The sequence below is a fragment of the Chrysochloris asiatica genome, unplaced genomic scaffold (assembly GCF_000296735.1).
Source record: "Chrysochloris asiatica unplaced genomic scaffold, ChrAsi1.0 scaffold00114, whole genome shotgun sequence".
Taxonomy (NCBI): Eukaryota; Metazoa; Chordata; class Mammalia; order Afrosoricida; family Chrysochloridae; genus Chrysochloris; species Chrysochloris asiatica.
In genome coordinates this window covers 6,347,656-6,366,746 of record NW_006408632.1, presented here as the reverse complement: position 1 = coordinate 6,366,746, position 19,091 = coordinate 6,347,656, and the positions used below count along the sequence as shown (strand labels likewise).

Genomic DNA, 19,091 nt, shown 5'->3' with positions numbered 1-19,091 from the left:
AGTGAGGCAGCACAGGAGGCACTCATTCATCTCTGCCAAGAAATTTGGAAGACAATTATCTGGCCGACTGATTGGAAGAGATCAATGTTTGTGCCCATTCCAACAAAAGAACCAATAGATCTGTTTTGGAAGAAGTGCAGCCAGAGTGCTCCTTAGAGGCCAAGATGGCCAAACTTCATCTCTCATACTTTGGACATATTGTCAGGAGGAAACAGTCGCTAGAGAAGGATATCATGCTTGGTAAGATGGAGGGTCAGAGAAAAAGGGGAAGACCCCCAACGAGATGGATCAGCCAGGTGGCATCATTGATGGACTCAAGTGTGGCAGCGGTAGTGAGGTTGGCCCAGGATCGAACATTGTTTCGTTCTGCTGTGCATGGGGTCGCTATGAGTCGGTTCCGACTCGATGGCACATGACAACAACAACAACAAAGTGATGATGATGTACACATACTGTGTGCACATATCCATTTCAATGGGCAACTTGTGAAACAGCCTGGACCACTCTAAGCATACAGCTTTGCCTCTGTTTTCCTGGAAAATATTTTTTCTCTTTCTAGTTTCCTTTTTAATTAGGTAAAGAAGTCACCATCATGCACACAAAAAATCCGCCATCTTACTTTCATGCTGTTGTCGTTAAGCACCGTGGAGTCAGTTCTGACTCATAGCGACCCTATGTAGGGCTTCTAAGGAGCAGCTGGTGAGTATGAACCACCAGCCTTGTGGTTCAAACTGACCTTGCAGTACAGTGCTTTATCCTACAGTGCCACACAGGTCTCCCATCACTTTCATTGTTGTTCTTCTTAGCCGCCATCAAGTTGGTACCCACTCACAGGGCGACCTTATGCACAGCAGAATGAAACACTGCTCAATCCTGGCCCAACCTCACTATCGTTGCCACGCTTGAGTCCATCGATGCTGCCACTTTGCGAATCCATCTCACTGGGGGTCTTCCTCTTTTTCTCTGACCCTCCACCTTACCAAACATGATATCCTTCTCCAGGGACTGGTCATAGCCAGGGTCAATTTTTAAACTGTGTTCCCAACATAGAAGTCCATAACATTTGGAAAAGTCAGACAATTCATCAGCTTCTCCATCCAAAGAATAACCCATGTAACAAAAGAAAGTTACAAGACTAGGCTGAAACATGGTGGTAATAAGTTTTGATTTCCTTTGTGGCAATGGAGATGGGGTTGACTGTCCATATTGTACGTCTTCTTCACCTCCAGATAAATCCTCTGCCTGGAACAGTGACAATGAATTCAACAAAGTCTTCTTTGGTCTTCTGTTTATTGCTATAGTCACTAGTTCATATGGGCCCCCTGCAAGCACCTTTGTCTGTGCTTAGACCACCTTCCCAGAGGTAGATATACCAGGGAGCTAAACCTATCATGGAGAGGGAGCAAGACCCTGAAGTGATTTGTTCCATTGTGCATGGATTTGCCAGAAGTCACCTAATAATAAGAATAAATGAAATGTGCCCTTAAAGTTCCTCATTTATAGGACCTTGTATTTGTAATTTACATATTGTGCTTTTTTTTTTTTTTTTTAAGGACCCCCAATCATATTTTTTCAGGCGTGGATTCTTTCATGTCTCTAATAGCCTCTCTCTCTACTTTCTCAAATTCAATTCATTTTCTAATATACTGGTTAAGACCCCCTTCCTTCACCTCACTGACTCATACCCTGAAAATTTTGTTACAAATCAAGAGAACAACCAAATGTGGACCATGGAAATATTATCATACCCTTCACTTGGTTTGGTCTGAATGATATAAAAACCAGTTGCTATAGTAGATTCCAACTCAAGGCAACCTCTTACATGTCAAGAGTAGAACTGAGCTCCATAGGGTTTCCAATCACTGGCCATGTGGCCTTTCAAAACATTTAGCAATTTAATATTTGCTTTAAAGTCTAATATCATTGGTCTATATTTCACTGACAAAAATGTTCTGTTGATATATATCTTTTTACATTAAAAACACCCACTGCCATTGAAAAGATTTTGATTTATAGTGACCCTGTGAAGGGTTTCCAAGGCTGAAAATCTTTCCGGAAACAGAAAGCCTCATCTTTCTCTCATGTAGCAGCTAACAGATTTGAACTTCTGACCTTGTGGTTAACAGTCCAATGCATAATCCACTATGCCACCAGGTCTCCTTTTCTTACATTATTGATTTCTTATTGCCCATTTATCTCTAAAATTTAGATGCAAAATTCTCTCTTAAATGTTTCAGTTTGTGATTCCAAAGCTTAGATTAAGCCTAAAAGAGTATTACACAAACATGAAGCCAAAAATGAAAACTTACATTCTAAACAAAGGAGGATCCTGAACACTATGAATTCATGTGTTTGCAATATACTAGCTCATTTTTCCCTCACAATATGACACTTGTATTTTCCCTCACAATATGATGTATACCTGATACCAGGCACATTTGTTGTTGTTGTTAGGTGCCATCGAGACGGTACCGACTCATAGCGACCCTATGCACAACAGAATGAAACACTGACTGATCCTGGGCCAACCTCACAATTGTTGCCACGCTTGAGCTGAATGATGCTGCCACTTTGCCAAGCCATCTCGCTGGGGCTCTTCCTCTTTTGCTCTAACCCTCCACCTTACCAAACATGAGATCCTTCTTCAGCTACTGGTACATTGTTGTTATTGTTGTTATGTGCCATCGAGTCGGTTCTGACCCATAGCGACCCTGTATAGGGTTTCCGAGGGTGTAAATCTTTACGGGAGTAGAAAGCCTCATCTTTCTCCTGCGGAGCAGCTGGTAGTTTCGAACCTCTGACCTTAAGGTTCGCAGCCCGATTCGTAACCACTACGCTATATGGTACATAGAGAACTTTATTTTTTTAAATACAGTATTTTACATTTCTGAAGTACAGTGTTCTCATAAAGTGAATTAGAATGGCTCAGAGAATAATTTTTAGAAGGTAAACAGCCACTTTCAATTTTTCAGAAAGCCAAATTTTGACAATTTAGTTACAGCCACGTTTGCATTAAGAAAAGGAATTGATGATAAAGGAGCAAATAAAAAGTTCTCTCACCCTACTATGTTATACTGGAGCAGCACTTCTCAGCTTTTAGTGTACATACAAACCAAATAGGGATCTTATTAAAATGCAGGTTCTGAGTTGGTCTGGGCTAGGGAGGGATATTCTGCATTTCTAACAAGCATTCTGATGATGTTGATGCTGCTGGGGTCTGGACCAGACTTGAGAAACAAGGGCTATAATACATCTCCATTTTCTTTTCCTGTACTACCCCAATCCCCGGCAATACTGTGAATTACTAATATGGCCCTTCTAATAAAAATGATCCCAGACAAGTCATTGACTTTTCCATGTCTTGGTCTCTTCAAGTTTAAAATCAGGATGTTGGACAAAGTCCTTGTTAAGGTTCAGTCTAGTTCCTAGATTCTATCACACTGGCTATGTGCTTGTGTATCTCATGTAGGGCAAAACATAATCAATCTGTTTCTTTTGGCCATTTTAATAATCAGTGCAGATTGCCAATCAGCATATCTACACAAACAATCAATATAATGATACTGGGATAGAGTATCAATTAGGACAATTGCTGAAAAGAATAAACAGTTTATTTCTTTCTTTGTTCATTTATTGCCAGTTATAGACTCTGCTTGTACGCTTTACTCATTAATAGAAGGGGATTCCCTGGGAGAGGGTTAGGAGATTATACCAAGACTTGTCTCTACTACAATCTGGCATGTGGTTTTAGAGGAGTCATTTTAACCTCTGCAAACTGGCTTTCTACCCCCATCCTCAGGAAGTAATATTTGTCCCACCTAACTTCCAAGATCTTTAAGAAACTGGAATGGTATACAGTATACAGTATACATGTAGAGTCTCTTGTAGATTCAGGTTATATTTTTATCATTTCTGATGTCTTTCCTAAATAATTTATCCACAAGCAAACAAAAAATATACTTTGCATTTTGTTACACACTCATTATATTGTCATCTATTTATTGACTGAAATAAACACAAAGAGGCAGGGGGGAAAAAAACACAAAAAGATGAGTAAATGAAAGAAAACATTCTTGAACCACATACAGAAATCTATGGAAATAGGTTTTCTCTGAAGACGAGTCTATTAGAATATTCTAAATGATCTAATAAAAGAAAGGAAAAAGATTCAAAAGTTTCATAAATCATCTTACACTTATTTTGTTATTAGGAGAAAAGGGAATTGTGTGGTAAAATGCAAATTATGAGCAGAAAATATTACAAAGTGCACATCTACAAAGGAAATAGATGTACATTTGTCTGGAAATGTAGTTAATAACTGTACCTACAGCATTTCATATGGTGATAGAATAACTGCTAAACAATTACAGAAACAAAAAATTTGGTTGACAAAGTTCTTTTTTTAATATATTGATAACATGGAGGATGATTTGATTTTTCCTCCTACTGGATGACTACAATGATCTTCATACTAAATGTAATTTGGTCCTATTCCTCCTCACTGCTCTTCTAATGTTCGCAGTCCATGTAACACATTAAAATGTGAAGAATATATTTATGCCATCAAGAAAACCATTGTTTGTTATTGTTAAGTGCTGTCCAGTCAATTCCCAACTCATAGTGACCCTATATAGGGTTTCCAAGGAGTCACTGGTGGGCTTGTGGTTCCCAGTCCTGTGCTAATCCTACAGCATCACACCAGGATCAAGAAAACTAGAGAGATTATTTTATGCCTGTGTTTAGGTTCTTTTCAAATTCCAATACAAGTAGAAACAAAATCTGTTACTGAATATACAAAATCTGTTCAATTGCCTTGTAGTCTTGCTAATCTGCTATCAATTGCCCTACCTTTAAAGCAAAGACAATCAATTTTTAATTCCTACAAATACAAATTTTAGTCACATAACTGAGTAAAGGTAGCGTTGATATCATACCCTTTCCCCTTTAACTTAAAAGAAACAAACAAAAAACAGATATGAGTTCTATATTCTTGGAACTTGCTTAATTCAAGTTTCTGTTGTTATCGTTGTTATATGCCATGGAGTTAGTTGTGACCATAGCGACCCTGTACAGGGTTTCCGAGGCTGTAAATCTTTACAGGAACAGAAAGCCTCATGTTTCTCCCGCGGGGCAGCTGGTAGTTTCGAACTGCCGACCTTAAGGTTTGCAGCCCGATTTGTAACCACTATGCTACCAGAGCTCCTGCAAGTTTCTGTACAACTAGAAAACAAAGCATCATTTTAAAACCTTATTCTTTTAGCCTGGTTGAAAGTGTCCTTTGAATCTGTCCAGCAAGTGAAGTGTGGTTAGCATAATAAATTCTTATTTTCGTAAGTAAAGATTTTGCCCCAACTTAGGATATTTACTTTAAATATCATCTTTCATTGCCCAGGATGCTAGATGTAGATTAGTGCACATAAAAGTGTAGGATGCTTACTGTTCCCTGAATTGTTTAGTTTTGCTTTGTTTAATTACACAGAATTATTTTCTCATAGCTTATAAAATATAAAAATATCCAATATGATTTTGTCTTTTTTCTTTTTAGTTGCTGCAACTACTCTAATTAAAATCTTCACCATGATAATGTTTGCTTCTAACTGGTCACCCAGCCTGTTTTCCATTCTTCCATTTTACCCGCCATCTACTGAAGTATCTGAACAATTCTATGGGGTCAGTCCTTTACTGTGATCCTAGCTAGGAAAGCAAACCAAGCGCTAATGGTTACCATCTCTTTCTGCCCCAAGTCTCACTGAAATGAACAACAACAAAAATTACACATTTTAAAGAAGAATAAACCCTAAGAGTTCTAGAAAATAAGAAAGCAACCCAATTTTATAGGGTTCCTCCAATGCTAAAGTTAGAGGTTGATTGAAAGAAAATGGAGGCAAAAGAATTGAGAACAGACTAGAGAAAAAACAGTAGCCCAAAATATTAAAGATCAACCCAAGTGGAGTCAACAACTTCAAGAGTGGGAGTGGTTGTGAGTTGTCATCAGGGAGAGGAACTGAAGAATTTTAATCTGAACACCTAAACTAGATAGATCTTTCTCTCTTCTCTTCGTCTCCCCTCTATGAAAAGAGTAATAATTAAGCATAGTTTTCCCCATGAAAAATCACAAGAAATTTCTTTCTAAAGAAAGTGGGTGATACAGCTGATGAGTAAGACTAACGAGGGATTTGGGAATGACAGAGAAGCAGAGCCGAGCTGGATGTAATAGTAGACCATCTTATCAGAAACTAAAGCGAAAATAAAAAGAGTGTTCTTAAGTCTTGCTTATGACGTACATGGGCGGTCACTAGGATCAGGAAGAACAAAGGCAGCAGAGTGAGGGAAACACTTCAGACAGACAAAAAGAACAGAGAGAATTGGCCCACTGTGGGAGAGTCTTACTGCAGTGCCCATATGGAAAAGGAATAGAGAAATCCCAATGCCACCTCATGCAAGTCAAGCCCCATGACTTATTTCAGAGTCTGCAACCAGTTAAATCATCTCCGGTTTCCCATGCATGTGTGCTGAATTCCAGAGATCAAGCATCCAGAACTGGATTAGCACTGAAAATAATCAAAGCATGAGTGTCCTCTAGTGGTTCTCAGGAGAAGATACCAAGCCTATAGCCACTAGACCAATTATGACTCAGAGTGGAGGCTGTGGGGTGGAGTGGAGCTTCCCCCATGGGGGTGTCAGGACTGTAACTCAGTGGAGGCAGGCTACTGCATCTTTATCCCATGGAATGACCAGTAGTTGCGGACCATGGCCTTGTGACTAGCAGCCGAGAACTTCGCTACTATGCCAACATGGAGCCCAAGCAGGAAAATTTCTCACAAAACACAAACTACAGAATTTAAAGTAATTTTTTCAAAAAGATTTTTTTTTTAATGGCCCAATTTCAACAACAAAAAAAGTCGTAAAGCACACAAAACTACCAGAGAGCAAAGACCAACTGGACATAAAACATAAAGAAAATGCAATATAATATGCTTTCATAAGAATCGGTGTAGACTTTCCCCCAGAAACTTTAGAGGCCAGAAGGTAATGGAAGACATATATAACATATGGAATGAAAACAATCGCCAAACAAGAATTGTTAATCCAGCAAAGTTGTCACTCAAAAATGAGAAGAAAATCAAAACATTTCCAAACAGAAGAACTGGGAATTTGTCATTAGTAGACCAACTCCACAAGTATTACTCAAGAAAGTATTTCAAATGAGACAGTTGTTGTGAAGTGCCATTGAGTCAGCTCCAACCCATAGCAACCCCGTAAAGGATTTCCAAGGAGCAACTGGTGAGCTTGAACCACCGACCTTGCAGTTCAAACAGTTTTGCAATCTGGTGCATTAACCCACAGCTCCACACCAGGGCAGTAAGGAACATTAAATAAATACTCATATCTGTACACAGAGGGGGAAAAATAAGAGACAAAGAGATTTCCCTAAACTGTAATAATACAGGCAATTATAACAACTAAGTATATGATGTTTATAGGAATTAAGCTTAATAATTATATCCCACAAACAATACAACATCAAGTTTGTAAGAAATAAATACAAAGTAAACTTAATGAACATATGTTGCATGTGGGTGTAACGGAGACACACCGATAGAAATGAGAAAAGGCAGAGCATATCAAAAATAGATTTTTAAAAATTGTTAAGGTTGTATGTTAACTGCTGTTAATTTGCTAAATGTTGTTGCAATAGTAAAATGTGTACTGTAAAATATGTGGTAACCACTAAGTAATCGCCTAAAAAACCACATATATAAGAAAAAAAAAAGGAAGAAAGTAAAAAGGTTCATCACAAGAAAGCAGCCCAATACAAGCAAAACCAGAAAAATATAAATAAAACAAGAAAATGAAGCATCCAAAACAAAATGAAAAGGAGTGAGATAGATACTGTTTTCCAACAATAACCTTAAATTTGTCATTAGACCTTAAATGTAAATGTCTATAGGCCCCTGCAAAAAAGCAGAGTGGCAGGATGGATAAAAAACAAAACAAACAAAATGATCCATCCTTTGTGGTGTACAAGAGACACACTGTGGCATAAAGACATAAATAGACTCAAAATAAAGGGATAGGGGAAAATATTCCATACAATCAGTAAACAAAAAGAGAAGGGGTAGCCACACTAATACCAGGTAAAATTGATTTTACATCAAAATCTATTATGAGAGAAAGAAGGACACTGAATATAAACAAAATGGCCAATCCAGCAAGACATAACAAGTATAAATATTGATGCAACTAATAGCAATACAACAAATTACATGAAACAAATAATGGATAGTATAAGCAAAGAACAAACAATTCCACAATAATTGTAGGGGACTTCAACACACCCCTTTCAATTACAGACAGAACAGCTGAAAATAAGATAGATCACTAAGGACACTGAGAACTTAATTAAAACCATAAGCCAGCCACACCAAAGGAATACATATATATATATATATATATATATAATGCTCTACCCAGCATCTGAACAATACACACTTTTCTACAGTACACCTAGGTTATTTCCTAGAACAAATCTTATGCGAGGACACAAGTGAAATCTCAACAAATTTTGAAAGGTTGCAATTATACAAAAAAATTTCTTTGATAATAATAGTATTAAGTTAGAAATCAGCAACAGGAAAAATAAGGAAAAAATAAAATAAATATGTGGAAACTACACAATAAACTATTTCAATTATTGGATCATAGAAGAAATCAAAAGGGAAAATTTTAAATCCTAGAATGAAACAAAAATTAAAATACAATAAATCAAACTCTTTGGGGCACAGCAAAAGTAGTATTTAGAGGAGCATTTATAGCAATAAGTGTGTATATTAAATACAAAAAAGAAAGGTCTAAAATAATTAACTTATACCAACCACTTGAACAAATGGAAAAGGAAAAGCAAAAGAAATAAAAATCCAAGAGGAAAAAAATCATTCAATAAAGATCAGGGCAAAGATAGATGAAATTGAAAACAGAAAAAATAATGGAAATGATCAGCAAAACCAGAAGTTGGTTCTTTGAAAGGATTGACAAAATAGACAAATCAACAACTAATTAACAAAAGCAAAAAATCAGGAAGGGGCAAATAACCAAATAAAGAAATGAAATTGGTTACATTGCAACCAATCTAACAGAGAGAAAGATCATAATTGAGTATAATCGGAACTTGAAAACCTAGATGAGACGGGAAAATTCCTAATGACACATTATGTACTCTAACTAACACAAGTAAAGGTAAAAAATTTAAACAGACCCATTACAAAAGAAGAAATTAAAGATGCCATCAAAAATCGATCAACAAACAAGCAAAAAGACCAGCTACCCTGGAGAATTATACCAGACATTCAGAGAAGAGCTGACAACAACTCAACTCAATTTCATAAACACAGAAGGAAAACTACTGAACAGATTCTATGAAGCTAGCACAATTCTATTATCTAAACCATGAAAAGACAGGGAAAAAAATTTATAGACCAATATCCCTTATGAATTCAGATGCAAACTTTTTCAACAAAATTCTAGCAAACAGACTTCAGCAACTTATCAAAAAAAATCATACACCATGATAAAGTGGGATTCATACTAGATTATAAGAGTGGTTAACTATTAGAAAAGTAATCATTGTAATCCACCACATAAATAAAACAAAGGAAAGGAATCAGATGATCATAACAATTAATGCAGAAAAGACATTCAACAAAATTCTACACACTCTTCTGATAAAAACTCTCAGCAAAATGGGAATTGAAGGGAAGATTCTCAACTTAATTAAAGACATGCAAGATAACATTACACTCAAAAGAGATAGGCTGAGGGCCTTCCCTTTGAGAACTGGAACAAAACAAGGATACCCATTATTATTACTCTTATTCAGCATAATACTAGAAGTCCTAGCCAGAGTAATAACACAAGAAAGAGAAATAATTGTATTTAAATCAAAAAAGTAGAAGCAAAGCGATCTCTAGTTGAAGATGGTATGATCCTATACATAGCAGATCGCAAATGTTTCACAAAAAAACTGCTAGGCTTAACAGAAGCATTTAGGAATGTTGTAGGGTACAAGATCAACACAAAAAAATTAGTTGGGTTCCTTTATACTAACAAAGACTACTTTAAAAAAAAAAATCAATAATACCATTTATAAATGCCTCCAAATCATTAAAATACCTAAGAATTAACCTAACCAGGGTACAATCTGTAAAGATTACAACCTCAAAAACTCTAGGGAGGTTCTGTGGCAAGATGGTGGAGTAGGCAGACACACTGAGTTGACTGCACGAAGGACCAACTGGAAGAGGAAGTTAAACAGGAACAGCAAGAGAGAAGAAAAGCAGGTGTGCTGTCAACTGGTATAGAGCAACACTATCATCTTGAGCTGCTCTGCAAGTGGTTGCCAATACAGGACATGACTAGAGGTTACAAAAACTGCCCTTCTGGTAGCCAGGGTTGTGGCCAGTCCAGCCACCACCAACCCAATAGCCAATAGCACCCCAACGAAACAGCATCGGCTTTGCCTAGGGTCAGCCACCAAGAGTGCTATCCCCATGTAAGCTAGCCCTGAACTATGCTACTTAGGCAGTGAACAGAAAACTGGATTCACATTTCCAGTCTCTATCACACACAGGAGTCAGGTGGTGATTGAGAGCACACCAACATATAATCATCATATAAATACAACAGCACAAAGTATCAAAGAAAACAGACAATTTCAGCTTACATGATGAAACAAGATAGCCTAAAGGAAGTGACCGAAGTATGGAGTCAGAAAATACAATACTAGAAATTATATCAGAAATATTTGATAAGGAATTTAAAAGAATGCTTCTTAGGTACCTTCAACATATTGAGAAAAAGATTTTTAAAATCAAGGAAAATCACACACACAAAAAAAAACTTTAGAAGAATTTAGGAAAACTCTGTAAGAGTGATCTTAGGCAACACATGAAAAAATGGAAACCATATAAAAACAGCAATTAGAAAGCCATAAGATTAATACTAAGACTTCAGAAATGGCATATAGAAAGGGCAAAGAAGCAGAATTTATGTGATGGAAGGTCAAATTAGTGAGCTTGAAGACAAATCTCTCAATACTTGTGTTCAAGAGGAACAATCAGAAATAAGAATTTAAAAATTCAAACAAAGCCTAAGATTTATTGGAACACTATCATGAAGAACAACTTATCTGTGATTGGAATTCCAGAACAGGACCAGATTTAAAAAAAAAAAAATAGAGAAAATTGTCCAAGTGTTGTTGGAAGAAAACTTGCCTAAAATGAAAGATGAGAAGATAGCCACTCAAGAAGTTAAATGAACCCGAAACAGGATAGAGCCCAAAGGAAAATCATCAAGACATACTATAACCAAACTTTTCAAAATCAAACATAAAGAAAGACTCCTGAGAGCTGATCAGGGGGAAAATGAAAAGTTACCTACAAAGGAGAAAAGTTATCTACAAAGCAGTTATCGTCAGAAGAGAACTAATCAGGAAAAAAATGAAAACTTACATTAAAAGCTCTGATTTCTCAGCAGAAACCATGAATGCAAAAAGACACTTTTTTTTTTTTCTTTCTGAAAGAAAAAAGTTTCCAAGCAAGAATCATATGCCCAGTAAATAAGATAATGAAATTAGGACATTTCCAGACACACAGAATTTTTTTTTAATTTACAAAGCCCAGACCAAATTTACAAAAAATATTAAAGGGAGTTCTTTGGACAGAGAAACAAAGTCAGCAGACAATAATCTTAAATTAGCATATATGACAATATCAGCCAGAACTCAGCCCATATATGTAAGGAAATATTCAAAGTAAGACAAACCTACATGGTTGAAAATATGGAACCAGAGATACCAGTTTGCAACAGCTTAAAAAAAAACACCCATAAAGCAAAAAGAGAAAATAATATAGTTATAGAACTTCCTAATGAAATGGATAACAAGTATATTTCTAAGAAAAAAATAAATAAGTAAATCTAACTGTAACCCTAAAACTAGTCCAAGTCTTTACTCCTAGTCCTATCCCAACCCCTAGTCTAACCCTAACCCTAGTCCTAACCCTAACTCTAACACTAAACAAAATCCTAGGCTTTGCCCCTAAACCTAGGCATAGTCCTAACCCTAACTCCTTGTTTTTACTCACTCCCACACTACCTCCACGCCCTCCCTTCAATAAAAACAACTCTAAAGAGCAGTTCTAGCCTCAACTATAGAGTTGCTACAAATGGAATCTACTTGATTACAGTGGGATCTAAGGACAACTGATTTTCAACAGGGGTCAAAGCTCATTCAATTGGGTAGAAATAATCTCTTTAATAAATGGTGTTAGCAAACTGGATATCTACCTACAGAAAAATGAAAATTGGCCCATAACTCATTGCCATACGTAAAAACTAACTCAAAATGAATCAGACCTAAATGTCAAACCTAAACTCATAAAATTCCAAAAAGAAAACAGGGAGAAAAATATGGTGCCTAACTTTTGGCAAAAATAGAATAACAAACATTCTTCTTCACAAATGGAGGAAAATAAAATAGACAAATCAGATCTCATAAAATCTAAAATGTACACTAAGCAAAAGACTTTGTCAAAAGACTAAACAGACAACCTACAGACTAGGAAAATACAATCAGAAATTATCTTTCTGATAAGGGTGCAATCTCTAGAATCTCTATAAAACTGTAACAACTCAACAACTAAAAGACAAACATCCCAGTCACAAGATGGACAAAGGACATGAACAGAACCTTCACCAAAGAGGACATCCAAGAAGTCAACAGCGTATGAAAAGATGTTCACGATTATTAGCCACTGTTGTTGTTAAGTGCCATCTGGTCGGTCTGACTCATAATTACCCTATAGGAGCGAGTGGTGGGTTTGAACCACTGATGTTTCAGTTAGCAGTCCAGTGCTTATCCTATAGTACCACACTTTGTTGTTGTTGTTGTTAAGTGCCATCGAGTCAGTTCCGCCTCATAGTGACCCGGTATAGGGTTTCCAAGGACCGGCAGGTGAGCTTGAATCACTAACCCTGGAGTTCAAACCAACCTTGCAGTCCAGCGCATTAACCCACAGTGCTATACCAGTACTCCATATGGTTGTTGTTAAGTGCCATTTAGTCGGTCCCGACCCATAACGACCCTGTATAGGGTTTCCAAGGAGCAACTGTTGAGCTTGAACCGCCGACCTTGCAGTTCAAATGGCTTTGCAGTCTGGCGCATTAACCCACAGTGTCACACTAGGACTCCATACTAGAGAGATAAAAATCAAAGATACCATGAGATAGCATTTACCCTGGCTAAAATGGCATTGATACTAAAAGAAACGAACAGATAGCAACAAATGGTGATTATGCGTGGAGACTGGAATCTTCATGCATTGCTGGTGGGACTATAAAATGACACAGCCACTGTGAAAAACAATGGCACTCTCTCAACAAACTAGAAATAAAATTATTCTACAATCCAACAACCCTACTCCTAAATTCTTATTGCTTTGTTGTTTTTATGTGCCATTGAGTCCATTCTGACTCATAGTGAGCCTGCATACAGCTTCTGAGAGCCCCTGGTGGGTTTGAACTGCACACCTAGTACTTAGCAGTCCACTGCTTATCCCACAATGCCACACCAGGACACCCTGCTGCTGTTGCTGCTGCTGTATGCTGTTGAGTCGGTTCTGACTCATAGAGACCCTGTATAGGGTTTCTGTGGCTGTTAATCTTTATGGGGGCAGAAAGCCTCATCTTTGTCCCATGGAATGGCTGATAGATTCAAACTGCTGACCTTGCGGTTAGCAGCCCAGCTCATAACCCACTATGCACCAAGCCATTTCCAACTCATAGGGCTCCAATGAGTGGTTGGTTGGATTTGAATCACTGACCTTGTGGTTAGCTATCCAGTGCTTATACTACAGTGCCACATTTGTTGTTGTTGTTATGTGCCGTGGAGTCGGTTCTGACTCATAGCGACCCTGTACAGTGCCACGCTAAAAGCCTAAAAAGAGTGACAAGAAAAGATGTGGGCACATCGCTGCTTTATTCACAATAACAAATCATTGGAAACAATCAAAGTGCTCATTAACTGAAGAATGGATAAGTAAACTGTGGTTCATCATACATACAATGGAATACTATGCAACCATAAAGAACAATGGGAGTCTGCAAACTATTATAGTATGAATAGAGCTGGAGGACATAATGCTAAGTGAAATAAATCAAGCATATAAAGAAAAATATTATATGATCCCTGTTTTATAAGAAGACAAGAATAGATAAATATAAGCGATCTATGTTGTGGCACTGTAGGATAAGCACTCAACTGCAACGTCGTTTTGAACCACATGGTCGCCTATGGGACAGAACCAACTCTATAGCACTTAACAACAACAACAACATGTTCAGAGCAGAGTTGTGGTGTGGCACTATGGGTTTGAACCACCAACCTCATGGTTAGCAGTCAAGTACTTATTGTACATTGCCAAAGGTAAGTACTAGTAGATTCATAGGTAAAAACAGATGGAAGTATCTTTTTGTGTGTGTGTGTGTGTGTGTGTGTGTGTGTGTGTGTGTGTGCCATCAAGTTGGTTCCAACTCATAGCAATCCTGTATAGGGTTTCCAAGGAGCAGCTGGTGAGTTTGAACCGCCAACTGCAGTTCAAACTGACTTTGTAGTCCAATGCATTAACCTGCAGTGCTACACCAGGACTCCGGAGGTCTCTACAAGTACACATAATGTAAATATGTGTCTGCAGGCACATATGCTCATTGAAGACACAAATACGGATACTCCATAAACATAACCACTCTATAAGACTGTTTTTCTGCTTTTGAAGGTTTAGGACCATACTCTCATGAGACACCTTAATAAATTGACATAATATCTTTCATAAGGATGATTATCTACAACATGGTGAAGTGAGTAGTGTCTGGGGGTCTTCAATGCTTGCAAGTGACCGTCTAATCTACAATGACAGCTCTCTACTCACCAGAAAAGAAGGCTTGTTTCTGCAGTGAATTAAGCATCGGGCTCCAAACTGCAAGGTCAACAGTTCAAACTCATCAGGGGCTCCTCAGGGAAAAGATGAGGCTGCATCGGAGATTTAGAGTCTCAGAAACCCTAAGGAGAAGTTCTAGTCTGCCTTATAGGGTAACCATGAGTCAAAGTCAATTGATGGCAGTGGGTGGTGATAGGTACTCATCACAAGCAGAACAGTAAGAAAGTAACCAAAAGCTCAGAGAAGAAACTAGTCTACCAATTCACAACCTCATTTATCCTGAGACCAGAAAAACTAGATGGTGCCTGCTACCACCACTCACCAAGCTGACTGTGATCACAATGTTCTTGTTGTTGTTTGGTGCCATCAAGTCGGTACCGACTCATAGTGACCCTATGCACAACAGAAGTTAACACTGCCCAATTCTGGGCCAGCCTAACTATTGTTGCCACGCTTGAGTCCATTGATGTTGCCACTTTGTACTTTGAGGAGGCAGCACTTCCCCAGTCGCATTTTGAGGGATCACAATAGTTAGTACTGAATAGAATGGGAAAAAATTATGGAATACAACATAAACCCTTTTAAAAGGAAAAAAACAAAAAGCTAGACAAACTGGAATAGTATAGTAGCAAACAGAGGACTCTAAAGCTATAGTCCTGAGACATTCTTTAAACTTAGAACCAAGCCTACCCCTGAGATCACCTTTATAGTAATGCAATCAGATGGCATACAAAATAAAGGATTTTACCCATAAGATCGGTGTCCTACTTAAAATCATCAGTTTTAGACCACAAGGTTAACAATTACTAAAAATCAAACATGAAGAGATAAAAAGACAAGGAAACTAGAGCAGTGGAAATGGAACAAATAGAACATGATTAATGACAATTTTGACAAATTATAATGAATATAATTAATGTCACTGAACAATTTGTGTAGCACTTGTCAAATAGGAACCTAACTTACTGCATAAACTTTCACAATAACCTCAATAAAATATTACATTAAAAAAAAAAAAGAAATATAGATTCAAAATTGAGCCCTCATTCTAGCCACTATACTTCAGATTCCCATGTTAATGAATCAAGTCCCCAGAGGGCTCCGCATTTAGAGTAGGCTGTTTGTACATGTGAACAGGCTCATACATTCTGTCCATACCCCTGAAACAATGGACTACTCCAGTGTATGGTGTATGCTTTTTATAATTACACCAGAAGAAAGCATTACTTATGGAAATAAATGTGCTTTTTAAAAACACATTTCTGAAAACCAGCAGGCAAGGCATTAATAACAGAGTGAAATGATAAACTGAATGGAAGTCTGAGAAAAATTCTATATTTGTATTACACAGGCATTGTTTTCATTCCTGGCACCTTATTTTTCATGTACATAAAGAGAACGCAAGCTACAGCAGGGTGAGACAAAGATCAATGCTGAATGTATTACTTGGCACTGGTCAGATGCAGTTTAATAAGAAAAAAATTGATCCATTAAGGTAAATCTAATTTTTGGCCGAAAATGGTTGAAATCTCTTCTTTATATTGCTAGCTTCATAAAGACCTATAATATTTGGAAGAAACAACTCAAGGCTGAGTTTAATAAGATTAAATGTATTGCAAATATACTTAACAAGAATCTATCAAGTTGTTAATGATTGCTATTAATATCAAACAATTTTTGTATAGAATTTTTCATTAGAGCAATTGTAAAATACAGCTCTAAGAAATGCAATATAAAAAGGTTTTCAGGTAATTTGTAACAGCTACAATTGCAGAACTCAAATCTTAACCTACAAGATATAGTAATTTATTTTATCAATCCAGTTTCTAACATAAGTGCAATTCCATTTGTAAAGTATTTAAGTGCTGGTCTTAGGCCTTTGTAGCATAGTTCAGAAGGAATGATTCTAGAGCAGGGACTTGTGAGGTTACAAGTCAGGAAGTAGAGGAATTGTTACTATAATATTTGAGATTATGTTTGAAAATACACATAAATTCCAAAGAAATTATTTTAATTCAGCTTCATCCCAGATCATAAAAAGGACAGGAAGTTTCAGTCCCAAATTTCATGGAACTTCAAAAAACTGAAGGAAATGTAAGAACTGTCTGGTTCAAGCTCACCATCTATGTCAGACATAAACACTACAGCTAAAGACTGAGTCTGTAAACTAATCTCTCAAGTATGTGTACTCTCAAGGATTAACAGCTTTTTTTTTAATTCACACAATGAAAAATCATATAAAGCAAACTGAGGCTACGGAAAATTGCAATAGAAACTTGTAGAAGCAAACATATATTGCTAACCTGAAAAACATATGGACAACAAACAGACCTCTAACTCTTCAGTTCCTATTATTGATATAGCTGTAAGATAATGCACTGGACCGCAAGGTCGGTTTCAATCACCAGGTCAGTGGTTCAAACTCACCAGTGGCTCCATGGAAACCCTATACAAGGTTACTATGAATCAGAACTGACTCCATGGCACTTAACAACAATTCACATTATACCTATCAACACACACATATATACGTTTTGCTCAAAACATGATCAATTTAAAATGAATTAATGAAAATTAGAATATTAAAGTGCATGATTTAACTAAGCATTTATACTAATAAAGTAATTTGTAAATTATTGAATTCCCTCAGAGTGAGAAAACAATATCATGTTGTTGTACCGATTTCAAAAATATATGCCCTATATCCCTGGTCCTGGGTGAGGAGCTATGCCAATCAATCTGCAGGATACAAATTTAAATCTTCTGTGGATCAGGAAAAGAAAACATTGTTTCCATTCTAATAGTTGTCCAGTATTCATGGCAAAATGGATATGAAATCTCAGTTCAGTTTTTAGTACATAGATGCTTACATTATGGAACTGTCACAGAGAGAAAAGGGACAAGAACTGAAACATGGTGGGGGGTGGGAGAGGAGCCATGTAATACATCCTGTATGTGAGAAGTACATTCAAGATGATTAAGACTGTCTTTCAGTTCACAGTGGAACAATTAAGCATGCCTCACAATTATTACAATTTAGAAGAAAGAAAAAACAAATCTGCACATCTCTATGTGTATATGTTTTTATATGCAGGACAACATTTTGCATGAATAAGGTTGGGTGGTCAAGGACTGTGATCATCGGGTCATGGGGAACTGACAATACCTTTTTCTAAATTATAACTCCTGGAATCTTTTACTGCAACTATGATATAAGCACTGTATTGATGATTAATTTATGCTTAAGCATATAAATCATTTCTTGGTTGCCATGCTAATACTGATTTAGAAAAATACACACTTCAGTTTATATTGATCTGTTTTTCTAATTCTTTATCAGAAGGGTCTAATATGGACGCTTTTGCAATTTGCTTTCAAAGATATCCTTTTAGGAGATGAGGTAACCAAAAGATATTGAAAATTTAAAGTAAATTACACCATACCAGTTAGACTTCCCTGAAGGAATGGATACACCCCTATAATCCGCTCAGCTCACAACTAATAGGCAGGGGATTCAGCGCTGTCTTAATCTTTGCTAAACTATCACTCTCTGTTTGGCACACAATATTTGTCTTCAGGACATCTATCAAATATTTAGTATCTCTTCTAACAAAATTAAATTTCCTATTCAATTACAATCTACATTATGAATCAGGGTTTTAGAATGCATATAGAATCCAATATTATGTTGTGATACTTATCAAGGCACACAAACAATGAATACTTTAGAAATTAGTATGTCTCTTTTTTTTTTCAGTTCTAAGCATGTAATATAGAGTCCTGGTGTGGAGCTGCAGGATCATTCACCGGACTGCAAAGTCGATTTAAACCGAAAGTTTGGCGGTTCAAATTCACCCAGGCACTTCTCAGAAACCCTACATAGGTTCCGCTATGAGTTGGAACCGATTCGATAGCACTTAACAACAACAGAAACAAACATGTAATATTTAAATTCCCTTTTTTTTAAAATTAGTTTGCTTATAAAGTTGGATATATATATATATATGGAGCTCTGGTAGCATAGTGGTTACGAATCGGGCTGTGAACCTTAAGGTCAGCGGTTCGAAACTACCAGCCGCTCCGCGGGAGAAAGATGAGGCT

General features: G+C 36.9%; 1 pseudogene; it reads right to left on the bottom strand.

Moving 5' to 3' along the window:
• The window catches only part of LOC102831377, a 107,216-nt pseudogene that overhangs the window by 86,133 nt on the left and 1,992 nt on the right, over positions 1-19,091 (bottom strand).